Here is a 14,249-nt window from a genome sequence, read left to right as displayed (position 1 = left end):
TCTGAAGCACAGACTTCTGGTTTGGATCCATAGTCAGCCTAGAAAGAACACACTTGCTTGAAATGGATTGACTGATTTGACATTAAGATGTTACAGACTCCCTGTATAAGTAAGTTCTACAAATCCTATCATTTTATCCACTGTCAGTCTTACTTTAACATCTCCTCTCCTAGACAAGAAATCATGGCTTTGAGACATTTGTCTCAATTAGTTTGCTTGCCAGTTTAAACACTTGTCCCAATTTAAGATAATTACGTTTCATTTAAAAATAAATTCACATAAAAAAGTCTCATTAGAATTGTTTGCAATCAATTTAAATAATTAGCCAAAGTTATTATAACATTTTAGACTGATGGTACTGCATATGAGATCAATTTATCATTTCTTGATCATGGTTCAAAACATAGGTAAAATACCAAGAAATTGCAATCCAACCTTGAAAGCACAAAATTGTATTTTTACAAATTGAACTGGAGGGGAGTGCTGGGATTTGACTGCCTGAATTTTTTTCTGAGAAAAATATCAGCCAGAAACCATTGTTGGGAACTCAGATGTTGCTTGCTTTCACTTATTTTACATAACACAAGAACACAGAACAAATATTAGCCTGATATGAATGTGGGAGAGTCTTAAAGTCAAGAAGCCTCCTGTACTTCCAGTGAAAATATTATTTATGATCCTCTGGGAAGAGCAGCACCAGGTTGCATTCAGCAAACTGTCCAGTAAGGAATATTGGGCTCAGACACCTCTGAAAATTACTAGAGACAATTTTGTGTTTTGTAGGGCCAGGACAGCTTCTGCTGATACATTGTCTCTGTGAAGTAATAGAAATATTGGACTAAAAATAAAACCAAAAACTGAAATGAAAGTTTCATATTTTTATGCTTAAATGGAAATATAGTTTCTTTGTGCATCCCTAAATGCATTCTGTTCTAACTGGCCTGAGAAGTGACATGGAGTAGATTGCTAAAATACCTATTTTCATATAGGCATATAAAATAGAAATTCTATTCAGTCTTCCCCTCTTTGTAAGACTTTACAGGCTAAATAAGAATTGTAACTTTTAAGTAAATGTTCCTTTTGTTGTCCTTCCAATGTCATGTTCTGCTGGCTAGGAAGGAACACCTTTCACAATGACATTGGGGTACAGCAAATTCCATCATTTTTATGCAACACTGGAAGGGCACAGAGTGCCCTGCATTTTAGGGTACCAAAATGTTCTCTAAAAGATCTTTTCCAGATGTTTGTTTCTCTTGAAACTTTTTGTTTTCAAAAGGTAGCTTTCCAAGTCTGCTCTTGGATGTCTTTTGTTTTGTTTTAAGGAGAGTAAAAGTTGTCACATATTCTCGTTACCAGGTGTGGGAAAGTTCTGGTAAATTTTGTTAGCAAGGTACATTTAAATTATAACTGATCCTAATTTCCTACCTCTTTGGAACACCAGAAAAACAGTGAAATTGACACTGAATTATTTTCTATTACTCCTTTCCTGATTCATCCAGTGACCTTCCAGATCAAGAGCAGGTCTCCTGATACCCAAAAGTATAAAATTGCCTTTATAAAATAAAAGTTTTGCGGCTGGGTATTAATTTTGATTCACACCTTCTCTCTTCTCTCTTCTTCTGGACGAAGAGGATTAAATTCTCTTTCCATTTCATCCAGTTGCAAAACACCTGCCAAGGTCAACAGGGCCAGAATTTCACGCAGAAATTTCATTCCAGGCTGACTGTGAGGTTCCTGATGGTGATGGCACGTCCCCAGCTGGAGCTCTGCTGCACTTCCAGAGCTCTGCAGGATCCCACTGGGATCACATCCAGAGGATCAAGGGCAGGGCATGCCCTCAAGTGATTTTAGTTCTCTGACCAGTAAATGGACATAACTCAGGGGGGTTTCTACAGCAATACCTATTGAAACTTCTCTCTGCTTTCCTTTAACAAGGCAGACCTAAATACAGATTATTATTTACTTATTTATTATTATTATTATTATTATTACTGTACTACTGCTATTATTTAACATGTCTATAATATACTTTTCCAAGTATAAAAATAAAGTACAAACACTTGCATATCTGCTATGTCACATGTTTATGTCTTATACTGCTCTTTAAGGAAAAAAGGGAGATGGACTAGTGTGATTTAGTTTTTTTACTGTAAGAAAGTGAAATTAAACATAACTGTATTGAAGAGTGAAATACTGTGGTTTATATACAACATGTATATGTATATTTCTAGTTATGCATAAATAAAAATAAATAAATAAATAAATATAAATACATACACATTTGAATTTGCCTGGCCAAACACTAAATTGCAGACTATCCCACTGGAGATAAAGCTAATTTGTGAACCTTTTTTAGCTGAGGAGGATACAGCCTTTCCATGGCTATTGAACTGAGGAATGTAGCAGCAGTGTCAAGTCCGTGTCATGCCTCCATCATGGGACTTTGAGTTTCATTCAACCCACAAGAATAGCTCACTATATGCTCTACACAGAAAAAAAAAAATATATAAATGTGACTCCAGTGAATCAGTGGATTTAAAAATCTTTGTGTGTCAAAAATTCACTTTTGATGTCAGTCCAGCCAAGTATGGTCTCATGGTCATATGCCTCTCACAGTCAACTTCCACCTTGAGAGAGTCATGAAACCCTGCTGAAAATGAGACATTCTGTGGTTTAAGAATGGGTTCAAAATTGAGGCTGAGCATTGTCAGAGCCATTATTTAGGAGTTTTGAATTCTGAGAAAGCACCAGTTCCCATGCATCTCCATCCATATTTTGCCTAGGCACAGCAAAGTCCTTTTCAGGAGCATCACTGCAGCCCAGAGGAATCTGAGCACCTGCACGGGCAGCACTTGGGTGTAGAGATGGACTTGTCATGTCCTGGACTGTGATCCTCTTCTAGCTCTCCTTTCATCCACCAAGAGAGAGTGAACTGTATTTACAAATGCCAGAATTAGCTGTACCATGTGATTAGTTAAGCCCTTTTTTAAAAACATGTGGGCTGGCCCCCTCTCCACCACAAGCCGTATAAATAACTTGCTTCCTGGCTGTTGTGTTGACAAACTGAGCTCCTTCCACCACCCCTGCCACCCCCACCTTCTCCCTTCACCAACACATGCTACTTCTCCCAGGACTTCAAAGTTTATTTATCAAGCATTTTTGAGAGGTGGGAGGTGAGCAAGAGGGAGGAAAGAGGAATCAGATTGTTCCAAAAATCAAAATCATCAATTAAAACCAAATCCTTTCTTGTTGCATGTTGGGACACACAGGAACTGAGCCCCGACATATTTTGAAAGTAACACAAAAGTTAGCATGGAGTTGCTCAGGAAATCTTGAACTTCAGAAATCCTGCAGGACTTTTCAGGTGGCACTGAGTGGACTGAAATCCACCCAGGTGCTGCACAGAGCCAGACACTTCCAGCCCTGTCCTGCTTGTCTGGCTCCGTGACGCTCACTCAAACTCCCATTCCCAGGCTTGATGATCTTACTTAAAGGCCAGATAATGACTGGCCTCCTGAAAATCCTTCTCCAATGATTTGATCTTCAGGCTATTCAAAATTAAAATATCCCCTGATTTAAATGCAAAAGCCCTACTTTATACTGCATGTACAAACATAAAATATCTTCCAGTAAGTGCTTCACGTCCAGTGTGTTACGCACAAGAAGTTTAGAAGTTAACTTCAGTTAGGGCTGAAGATCTTTCAGGTGTTTTTTTTTCTGTCAGAGTCATCAGGATCCAGGAATAAGTAGCAAGAAGTTTCAAGTGACCCACCACAAGTGTGTTAAATGCACAAATTTAGAGGTGAGGGGTTATCTGTGTCTCTTGTTCGGGAGTCTCCCAAATGCTGACTTGTTTTTTTACCTATGTGAGGCATCTGATGTCACTCCTGTGTGTGGGTGGAAAATGCTGTACAAAGGTTAAACGAGTTCTTTCATCCTTGCTCATGAAAGTAGGCTCATATTGCATTTCCAGTAACTAAGTGCATTACTATAACAGGTTGGGGATTTACTTTCTGCGTGCGTCTGTACCTCTGGTGACTAACTGGCCATGTGCTCTCCCCACTCATGATGATGTTGCCTAAATTATTGCTTAATCTGAATGCTCTTTTGGCCAGAGTTTAGAAAGGTACTGCAGCCAACATTTCCTGCTATCAGTGAGCAGCCTTTCAGGCACAGGACCACAGAACCTGGTCTGCAGGCTACAGAAATGAACTTTTTAGAAATAAAATGTAAAGACTGCATCCCATAAAACAGCTTGTTTCTTCAGCCAAGTACTCAAACAGAAAGATGTCACTGAGTTTAATGTAGGAGCATGCTTTTTTGCGTGTGAGCACAGGAAAAATCCCACTGGTGGTAGCTTACTATTAAGCAAAAGATTATTTTGCTTGATGGAGGCCTGAAAGAACCTAGAATCACTGGAGTCACCTCAGTGGATATCATGCAATAGAAGTATCCAAAAGCCTCTGATAAAGTGGGTTTTTTTTTCCCTAGAAAGGCTGTTCAACACATGGCAGCCCAGGATTCTGGAGAACCCCTCCTCACAGCTGAAATATTCCGGCCATGCACAAGTTGCACTCCGAGGTGCAGCTGGAGGCTGAGGAGCTTTACGTGAGTCATTTTTTGCCAGCGCAGCTCCCGTGCTGCAGGAGGGGAGGTGTATCAGCACAGAGATCATCAGAGCTACCTCAGGGAGGCTCTCAGCCTCCCACACTGCTGCCAGCTCCACCTGGGCCAGCCAGCTCCGAGGAGCTCAGAGGTGTCTGCACCAGCCCCGTGCCAGCTCTGTGCTGACAGCTGGAGCACAGCACAGAGGTGTGAGGAGAAGAGTAGGAACAAAAAACCCAGGTGGCCTGGCAGAAACTGAGCTGGGGTGCCTGGTGTCTTCTAGCAGGGCTACTGATGGAAATGAACCTGAGAAAGGGATGTGTGCTTGTGTGGGAGCATCTGCAGGACACACACATGTAGAATCACAGGAAAAGGCATCAGTCTCAACTGTTAACGCAGCACTTCCAGATCTACCACCAAACCATTGGTCCCTCAGTGCCATGCTTACACTTTCATATAAAAATAATTAATCTATTATAAAGAAGACCAATTTTTGGTCTTTTAAATACCTCCAGGGTTGGTGACTCCACCACTTCCCTGGGCAGCCAGTTTCAATGCCTGACAACTGTTTCTGTGAAGACATATTTCCTAATATCCAATCTAAACCTCCCCTTTCTTCTCTCATCCTCTAATTTTTTTTCTTGAGAGAAGGTACCAATGCCTACTTGCTCAAAACTTCCTGTCAGGGAGTTTTAGGGAGTGATAAGGTCCTACCTGAGCTTCCTTTTATCCAAGATAAACACCCCCAGCTCCCTCAGCCACTGATCATGAGATTTGTACTCCATCCCCTTCCCCAGCTCCATTGCCCTTCTCTGGACACACTCCAGAGCCCCAAAGTTTTCATTGTCGTGAGGGGCCCAGAACTGAACATATTATTGGCTGAAATTAAAGAAAAACTTGGTGACAACCCCAACAATACCAGGTGAATGACAGCCCAGTGCATGCTGATAAGTGAGAAGCATTGACAATTAGTAAGAAGAATTTGGAAAGTCAAAGGCATTTTATTGACTTATGAACTGCTACACTCTGGAAAAGGCTTGGTTCACTCCTGATGACAGCTCTGCAGGAAAGCTTCTGTAGAGTGTGGAATCTGTGGGGGAAAAATGACAAATTGTGTATTATGAGGAATTGTGTATTATAATGGAAAACATTATAAACAGCATAATGTGATAGGTAAATGAATAATGCACTGCCAACAGGGACACTGTGTTCAGTTTTGGTCAGTGCTTTTAGAGGAGATAATGCAACAACAGAGGGGATTCAGAGAAAAATAATTAAAATAAATAGCAGAATGAGGAATTTTCTATGTGAAAAGATAAAAGGATTAGGTCCATTTAATTTAAAGACAAAATAAGAAGAAATATATTAGAGGTTTCAATACGATGAGTCTAATACAAATGAAATATCCTGTGCTCCTATTCAATGTTTCTCTCATTCAAAAAGGTGGAAACATTGCATGATAAAAATCCATAAGGAGTGATAAAAGACTGCATTTTTTTTCTCACAAGACCAATACAAAACTATTCTCTGAAATTCTTTGTTCTAGCAAAATTAAAATGGACTGAATGCATATGAAGAAAACTAGAATATGCAAAAACTAGAATATATTCATAAACTTCAAGAAATATTTTCCAAAAAGTTGTAAACACCATCTCTAGATTAAACAGATCCTGCGCTGATATCACACCAATTCCAGCATACATTCAGGAGAGGGAACAGAAAGCATGGGAGGGAGGGTGCCATGAAAATGTTTTTTCTATAACAAATGGCATTATGACTTTGGATATCTCATGCCCTGTTAATACTGGGCCTAAGTTATTATTGAAGGCAAGATTCATCCTTTTCCAAAGGCAAACCTTCTGGCCCTATCCTTGCACTGCTCTAAGCCAATGAACTTTAAACTCTGTATGTTTGTGTGTGGAAAACCCACTGCCAGTGCAGACCCAAATCATGCCTGCCCTGTGCCTCAGGCTGGGATAACACACAGGAGAAAATCCACTTCTGGTGGGAAAGGGAAAAAAAATATCAGCCTGAGAAATTATTTAAAAGCAAATAATAATACCGAGAGCTATTTGTAACTGGAAAAAAACTAACAAGTCCCAGCAGAGACGACTGGCAGGCAGAGAGTGGAGAAAACATTGCAGAGCTAATTAATTTATTACATAAATCCATAGCTTAACAAGTGATTAGCACTCAATATAAATGCCATAAGCAAAAAAAGAGGAACATTAGCATTTTCAGGAGCACCAACCAGCATCCTTTTGGGGAGGGTAGGACCTGTGCAGTATTGAACCTTCAGGAACGAGTGGCTCATAACACTCAGCATGTAGTGGCCAGATTTTTCCAAAACCAGAAGGTCTTCTTTCCCCATACCTTAAAAAGCCAAGAAAAGAAAACCAAACCCCCAAAATCTCCAAGCTCACATGCAGTACAGTGAGAAAGAGAGAGAGAGAGAGAGTAAAGAAAAAAATAAAAATTAAACCCCCTGGTCTTCGTAACCCAGTTCCTCCTACATGCATTTCCCACAAACTGTCAACATCCCACAGGAATCTACCCACGTTACACATCACAGCACAATGCTCCCAACAAAGGCAGCTCAACCCATGATGTTCCAGGCAGCCTTTCAAACCGCCTTCAGTGTAAGCTCACCAGCTCTGTAATTAGGTGTTCAGTTTGATCAATCCGGGGATTTTTGCAGGCAGAGGATTCTTTGGCTGCTCAAAGTGATTTATGCCTGCATGGTCTGGCTGGAAGGAACAAAGGTTTGTCCCATGAAGAGAATGAGACTTTCCATACTTCTAGTGAAGCAATTAAACATATGTTTGGGTTCATTCCTATTTAAAACAGCCTTCAGTCAAGTGTGGGGACCTCAGTGGTCCTGTCAGTTCCACGGAACTCAAACAGGCAGGTGACTGCTCCCCTAAACAGGCTTTAATTTATAAACATCAATAATAATGTTAATAATCATCGTCATAACAACATCTGCTCTGTTTGCCTTTACATGACAACACCAGAGTTCAGGAGGGAACTATGGTAAATTAAAAACACAGGTTCTTGCCATAAACAGAGCTGAGGAGACAACACTGGGAATAACACTGATCCTTGCCAGTATGTTTTTCTTTGGTAGATGGCAGGGTGTTGGAGGGTTAAAATGGCCATTCAAAAATGCTTCTTTGGTGTGTGGTTAACTCTCAGCAAGTGAATATTCCTACTGACCCTGAGAACTGAAGGGTGTGTCATATGTTTCATTTCGGTCTCCAAAATCAGGGGTTAGGACAAAAGAAGGTGGAAAATATCATTTTAGGACACCAGGAGGTAAAAGACAAAATGTAAAAGAAACTTATAGGGCCACATAAGCAGCCAGCTCTCCAGAGGGCTGCACAGCATGTTTTCAGGTGTTCTACTGATCATTGGTGAGTGCTGAGAGAGCTGCTGCTCATGACTCTTCTCCTGCTCCAGACTCTCTGCCCAGAATGGGAATAACAACAAATTTGGCAATCAGTTCTTGAAGTTTCAGCACCAATCATGTCTGGCACAACTCACTAATCTAAACATGCATCTGCCTCTGTTTTCACCACACATACCTTAATTACCACAAAGCCTGATTTACATTGTTATCTCTCAGGTGCATTCGATGTCTTCCTGCAGCCCCTTTCAGCTTCCAGATGAACTTTGGATACACCATCATCCAGACAACACATTGTGGCTTTTTGGTTTCCAGCGCTCTGTTACAACTGATATTAATTTTATTTTATTTTATTTTATTTTATTTTATTTTATTTTATTTTATTTTATTTTATTTTATTTTATTTTATTTTATTTTATTTTATATTTTATTTTCCTTCCTATAACTTTCAGTTAGCAGTTATGAGAGCAGTACAGAGCCATGGGCATTCAGAACCCAGTGGTGTTCAGGGCCAGCTGCCACACTGCAGGTGACTGTCCAACTACACTGTGATAAAGAACAACAGTTCTGTTTACTGTAGAAGAGTTTTCCAGATTAATTTTTGTTTTTATAAATCTAATCTTTGCTCACATTTTCTTGTCATTCTAAGAAAAATTACAGCATTTTATTACTGGTTAATTTTCTGAAGTAAATTTGTTTTTGCAGTTGCATGTGGTACAACCAAAATCTTTGCATCTGCTGTGTATATGGGCATGTATATAAATGCAGATACATGCACAACAACACATGTGGAGGTATCTTGATTATGTACATTCAGGGGAAATATTTAAAATTACAAAAGAGCAAGTTTAGTGGTTAAAAGACATATTTTAACTGGGACATGGTGCAATTCTTCCCTCTGATTTCTACTGTGACCTTATGCAAACCACATTATTTCAGGAAATGTTCTGATCTTTTCTAGTCAATGATTGTGAAGCAACTTTTCAAAGGAGAATTTTCAGGCATATTACAGTTTCTTATTCCATGGAAATGCAAGGGAGGAGGAAAAGCACTCTTATCTTACGTAATCATTCAACACTTGTGTTAATGACACATTCAAACACCTAATAACTTTCTGGGGTATATTTTTATCTTAATATTAATGAAAAACACACTGAAAGACAAATCATAAAAATGAGAAGTTTAATGTCTGAGTCATCACTGGTAGGACAGAGTGAAAACATATGGATGGTTTATTAGATGGTCCCAAGCCTCCAAACCTTGGGCCTGGCCTGAGTGGAGCATCAGACCTCTGAGTTCATGGTAAGTGATTTAAACATGAAACATCTGGGAGTTTAGACAATTGTGTCTAAAAAGTAAACCTGCAACTCCCCCAAATATAGTTATTTTTTGAAACATGATGGTTTTTAATTCTTAAAGTACTTCTGGAGTATCTTGAAATAAGAGAGGTTGCAATGGCCCCTTGCCCAGCAGACACACTTGGGAGGAGAATTTGGGGCCAAACTCTTCTGTAATGGCTCCTCATAGCTTCACAACACTCAGTGTTGTGGGTTCCTGTCCACTGGGTCCTCTGGCTTTGTCAGCTCAGTTTTTCACACCCTTGTGAGCTGCTGTGCTTGAGGATGTGGATGAGATGGATGTGGATGAGATCCAGTGTGGTTCACCCCCATGTTACACTGGAGAGACGCAGCAAAAACTGACAGACAGACATGCTCAGCCCACACCTTTGCCATTGTGTAGCCACAACCCACGGGAGCTGGGAGGGGAGGGGACAGGCTGGGCAGAAAGCAAGTGTGGGGATGCTGACCTGTTTTTGTTTGTTTGCTTTTTGTAAAACTCATGGCAATAGAAAGCCAACATAAATTACAGTTACTCATCATATCTGCAATTATCAGGGAGAGCTGTTCCTAGTTTCAGTCCTAATTGTGGTACCAGTAATTTCAGATGTTTTTTTAAATCAGTGTGAGGGACTGCAAAAAATGTCCCCATGAAAACAAGCAGTGACCATGAAGGTGTAAAATGAGATAATTACAGCCTGAAACAAAGCAAAAAAAGTTAGTATTCAATTACCTCAATGATAATTAAAACTTGCATCTGATGGCCTTAACTTAAGCATCTACTTAGGAACAGAAACCATTTTGTTCCTTGTTGGTCCTAATCTACGTTCCTACAACAGTGCCAGAATAAAAAGACAGACCAGTGGCCAAATTGAGGTGTTGGTACAGCCTTGAAGCAAAACTCTCAGGATTTAAATTCCCTTTACTGCAACATGAGCTTGGTTAGGGGCGATTGGCTCTTTGCTGTCATTCACAAGAGAAGCAGCCAAGTTCAGGTTCAAGAGTCTCTCAAAAGGCTCTTCAAGCCCACGTGCCTTTCTCTGACTCCGTGGTGTGAGAGCAGTGGGCTCCTCAAGTTCTCCAGGGCTGCTGCAGCACACCTGCCATTGAAAACCTCCAGCAGGGAAGATGAACAACAAAACTGCTTCCATTTTTCAGGTGGAAAATAATCTATTGTCAACAGACTCCTCCACAGAAAGCAAAGGAAAGAACACCAGAGGAGCACTGTAGGGTGGTGAAGCCCCCACCCACAGCAGGTACAGCATCTCTCTAAACACCAACAAAGGAGCCTGAGCCTTCCTTTGCTTGCTTTCTCCTGGGAAAGTGTGTTTGGAGGCTGAAGCCCTCTAAGCACATCGAGGTGGGACCAGCCCATCCCAACTGTGGGGACCCTGCCGCCAGACCCCAGGTCTGTGCACCAGTTCCCAAAGGAAACTGTCAGGGCTTGTCCTGGCTTGTAAAGTAGGCATGTATTCTATTTTGCCATCTGTTGGGGGTTGGGCAGTTTTTCTTATCTCTTTCAAGAACAATGACACTGCCAGGAAGATAATCTCCTGCTAATGGGCTATTGAATTACTCACTGTGGCTGGTAAGATTAGTTACATCATCCCATTGAGAGATGCTCCACCCAGAGGGAGGAGCCAAGCATCCCTGACACCATAAAACAAGCATTTCTGAGACCACAGACAACCTTCTTCGCTGGATTTCTCAGAGGAATCGGGAACCAAGGCCCAGCTGCTCCTTCGCCGCGTTTTCAGAAAGGATCTACACCCTTCTGCAGATCGCCGCTCCAGGAGGAGCGGCCACCTTTTGGCTGGACTGCTATCAACACCCTGACTTCTCAGGGTGTCAGGTTTTTCTCACTCTGCCAGTGGTTTCTTTGCTTGTGCTAAATTACATTGTTATTTAGTTTTTTTTTTCCTTCCTAGTAAAGAACTGTTATTCCTGTTCCCATATCTTTGCCTGAGAGCCTTTTTTTAATTCTGAAGTTGTGATAATTCGGAGGGAGGGGGTTTACCTTCTCCATTTCACAGGAGGCTTTTGCCTTCCTTCACAGGCTCCTGTCTTTTCAAACCAAGACAGGGCTGCACAACAGAGAAGAATCAGTATCACAAAAGGAGGGGGAAGAGCAGTTATGAGAAACAACCTCCACATGATCACATCTTGACGTATTTATTTACACTACTTTTCATAAATTCCGCCAGCCACATCCTTAATCCCAAAGACTCTGAACTATGCAGCACAACCATTATTTTCCCTGGACAGGGATACATTCACTTTCAAGTCACTCCTTGGAAACCCTTCTACAATTAAGTCTTTATTAAAGCCTTTCAGAATAAATAGCAGGTAAACTTAGAACAGGCTCCCTCCATGTTTTGCCTGCAGAAATGAAAGTGCTGTGTGTCCTGAGGGACAAGTGATTTGTTGCCAATAACTTAACAGAATGCTCCTTACGAAAATATTCTCCCTTCTTCCTTAATAAGGTCCATGTCCCAGGTGTCTGCTCATGCACACTCCTAAAGTGGACAGGTAAGAGACTGGGCAATCTCTGTTTCTTCAGGATTTTTAAAATATCCTTCTCAACAAAAATTCTTTTAAAATTAATTTATGCCAAAAAGAAGCCAATACCTCCTCCTTTAATGCCCTTAACTCTGCAGGAAAACAAATGGTTCCGCAGAACATTAGCAGCAATCAAAGGGCAAACCTGCTATAGTTAATCAAAGTAAACACTACAGAGGACACAAATTTGCTTTCTCTTAGTAAATGAGTGTATATAAATATAAATATAAATGAGTGTATATACATATCTACTTGGGTAAATAGGCTTCTCAGAAGGTTGGGGTTTGTTTCTGGAGAAAACCTATAAAACTTTGAAATTCCAAATAGATATTTTTATGTCCCACTGTGTAGTCACTCATAAATTTCATGTACATTTACTGTAAAAGTACCATTGCCACTGGTTGCTACTAACTTATTGCAAGCCAAATATTTCTTTGAAACAATTTCATAAGGAATACATTTGCAATATTTTAAACAGCTAAAGTTAATGATCATAGATGGAATTAAATGGAGCCATTATTTGAAAGCTCTGCTATCATGCAAGGTACTTTTCTCACAATATTCTCACCCCAGCCATGCTGGCCCCCTTTCTGCAAATTCTTTTCCTGCATTGTTCTAGCCCAGCAGCCATTCTGCATATTGACGTTCCTGTGCAAATAGACACACTTAAAAATGAGGTTCCTTGGCATTTCCTGAACTCCAGAGAGTTTTCAAGTGCACTTCCTAATGCCTTTTACACTTGAGAAAGACTCGTGTAGTTTTAAAGAAGAAATATGAATTCTCATGGCATGAACACATGCTCTGTGATGAATATAGATTTTGCAATGTGTGCCATGCTATCCACTCAGAATGTGCTGCTGTTGTACAGAACCACATGCTTGTTTCTCTTGAATAGAATTATGTTGTGAATAAGTCACTGTGAATTAAAGTGTCTGCTAAACCAATAAAGTACTGTATAACAAGCTCAGTAACAACAGAACAGGGTTCAAAGGGTTGCAAGAATTAAATAACACAGTGAGATGGAGGTGGTCAAGCACACAAAGTGTGTGTTGAAATCTAAAGTCTTGTAGAAACTTTCAGCCTGGTCTAATTACTCATAAAAGATATTTTAATGCTGCTTTGCAAGAGGTCTTTATCTTGCTGCATGTTATCTTCCCAATAATTTCTCTTGCCCCTCAGGCCAAATCATTTCAGTAGGAGTGCATTGATCAAGTAGCGTAATGATTCTCTTCCCCCGCACCTGGCATTTCTACCATTTCACTTTTACAGGTTTTTCTTTGATTTTCTCAATCATTAGCTGGTTTTTTATCTATGAGAGTATATGACAGAGCAGAGGGGATGGATACTTAGGTTTATTCAGCACAGCTCTACCATCCTGTTTTTACACCAACATAAAATTGGTTTAACACAGTGATAAACCAGACATGTAACAGCCAGTCCTTCATATCTCAGGAAGACAGAGTTAATCTCTGGGGTTTGGGTACCCTTAGCTACTACATAGTTTCTCTCATAGTTACTTTTTGTTTCATAATTAAACCCACTGCTCTGTTTTGCCAGTCCCTCACATCTTGTGGAAGCCTGTGTGATATCCAGTGCACAGAAGCCTGAATGTGCTTAGTTTTGAGAATATTCATCAGACTGGGGGATTTGGGTTTGCAGATTCCCTGTCAAAGGTATCTCACAGCTGTGGCTTGATAAACTCAAAGCTCACATTTGCTCATCATCCAGAAGGAAAGAAAACTGAATTGATATGTGCAGCTCAAGAAGCAAGTTTTTATAAAGCAGATGCAGAAAGACAGCTCTGGCTTCTGGGATGCCTGTGAGAACAGGAAGGATACCTGCCATCATGTCAGGGTTTGATGAGTGCCACTGCACTGAGTCCGACTCTCTTTCAGCACTGTTTCAACATCCAGGCAGCCATCACTGTTAGAGCTGCAGTTTTGTGATAGCTGTCACATGAATTTTGTTTTCAGCTGGCTTCGTGTGTTTTTAAACCCATCCACAACTCCTGCCATAAGGAGATGTTTGTTAAGAGGAGAAAGATGTGCTGAGTGATGCGGGAAGAGGGACACCATGAACACATTCAGAGGGGCTCTCAAGGATGCCAATCCCACAGCTAGAGCTCATGATTTCTTCTGGATATCTCAGAAACCCTTCCAAAGCATCTCAAGCCATCTGTATCCTATCTATCTGCTGTGGTTCCATGTCCCTGCCCTGCCTGCTCCCTCCTGTCAGTGTGGGTGGGCTCTTGCCTGCCTGCCCAGCAGTGAAATGCATTTCTGGCAGTGCAGCTGAAACAAGGACTGTGAGGAAGTGTCAGGTTTTTGTCCAAGGCAGCTCCT

General features: G+C 40.8%; 2 long non-coding RNA genes across 7 annotated transcripts in view; one reads left to right on the top strand and one right to left on the bottom strand.

The window, feature by feature from the left end:
• LOC135293182 (uncharacterized) overlaps nucleotides 1-14,249 on the top strand; it is a 33,398-nt gene that overhangs the window by 13,935 nt on the left and 5,214 nt on the right. The window lies entirely within an intron of this gene.
• The window catches only part of LOC135293142 (uncharacterized), a 91,222-nt gene continuing 82,559 nt past the window's right edge, over nucleotides 5,587-14,249 (bottom strand). For 4 of the 6 annotated variants that reach the window (XR_010355279.1, XR_010355275.1, XR_010355281.1 and 1 more), the window contains one exon: nucleotides 5,587-5,695. This is a non-coding gene — a long non-coding RNA (uncharacterized LOC135293142). The other 2 variants (XR_010355278.1, XR_010355277.1) reach the window with 2 other exon arrangements.

Source organism: Passer domesticus, chromosome 2, assembly GCF_036417665.1.
Source record: "Passer domesticus isolate bPasDom1 chromosome 2, bPasDom1.hap1, whole genome shotgun sequence".
NCBI lineage: Eukaryota > Metazoa > Chordata > Aves > Passeriformes > Passeridae > Passer > Passer domesticus.
Note: the sequence above shows the minus strand (reverse complement) of the source record. Positions and strands in the feature narration are given on the sequence as shown.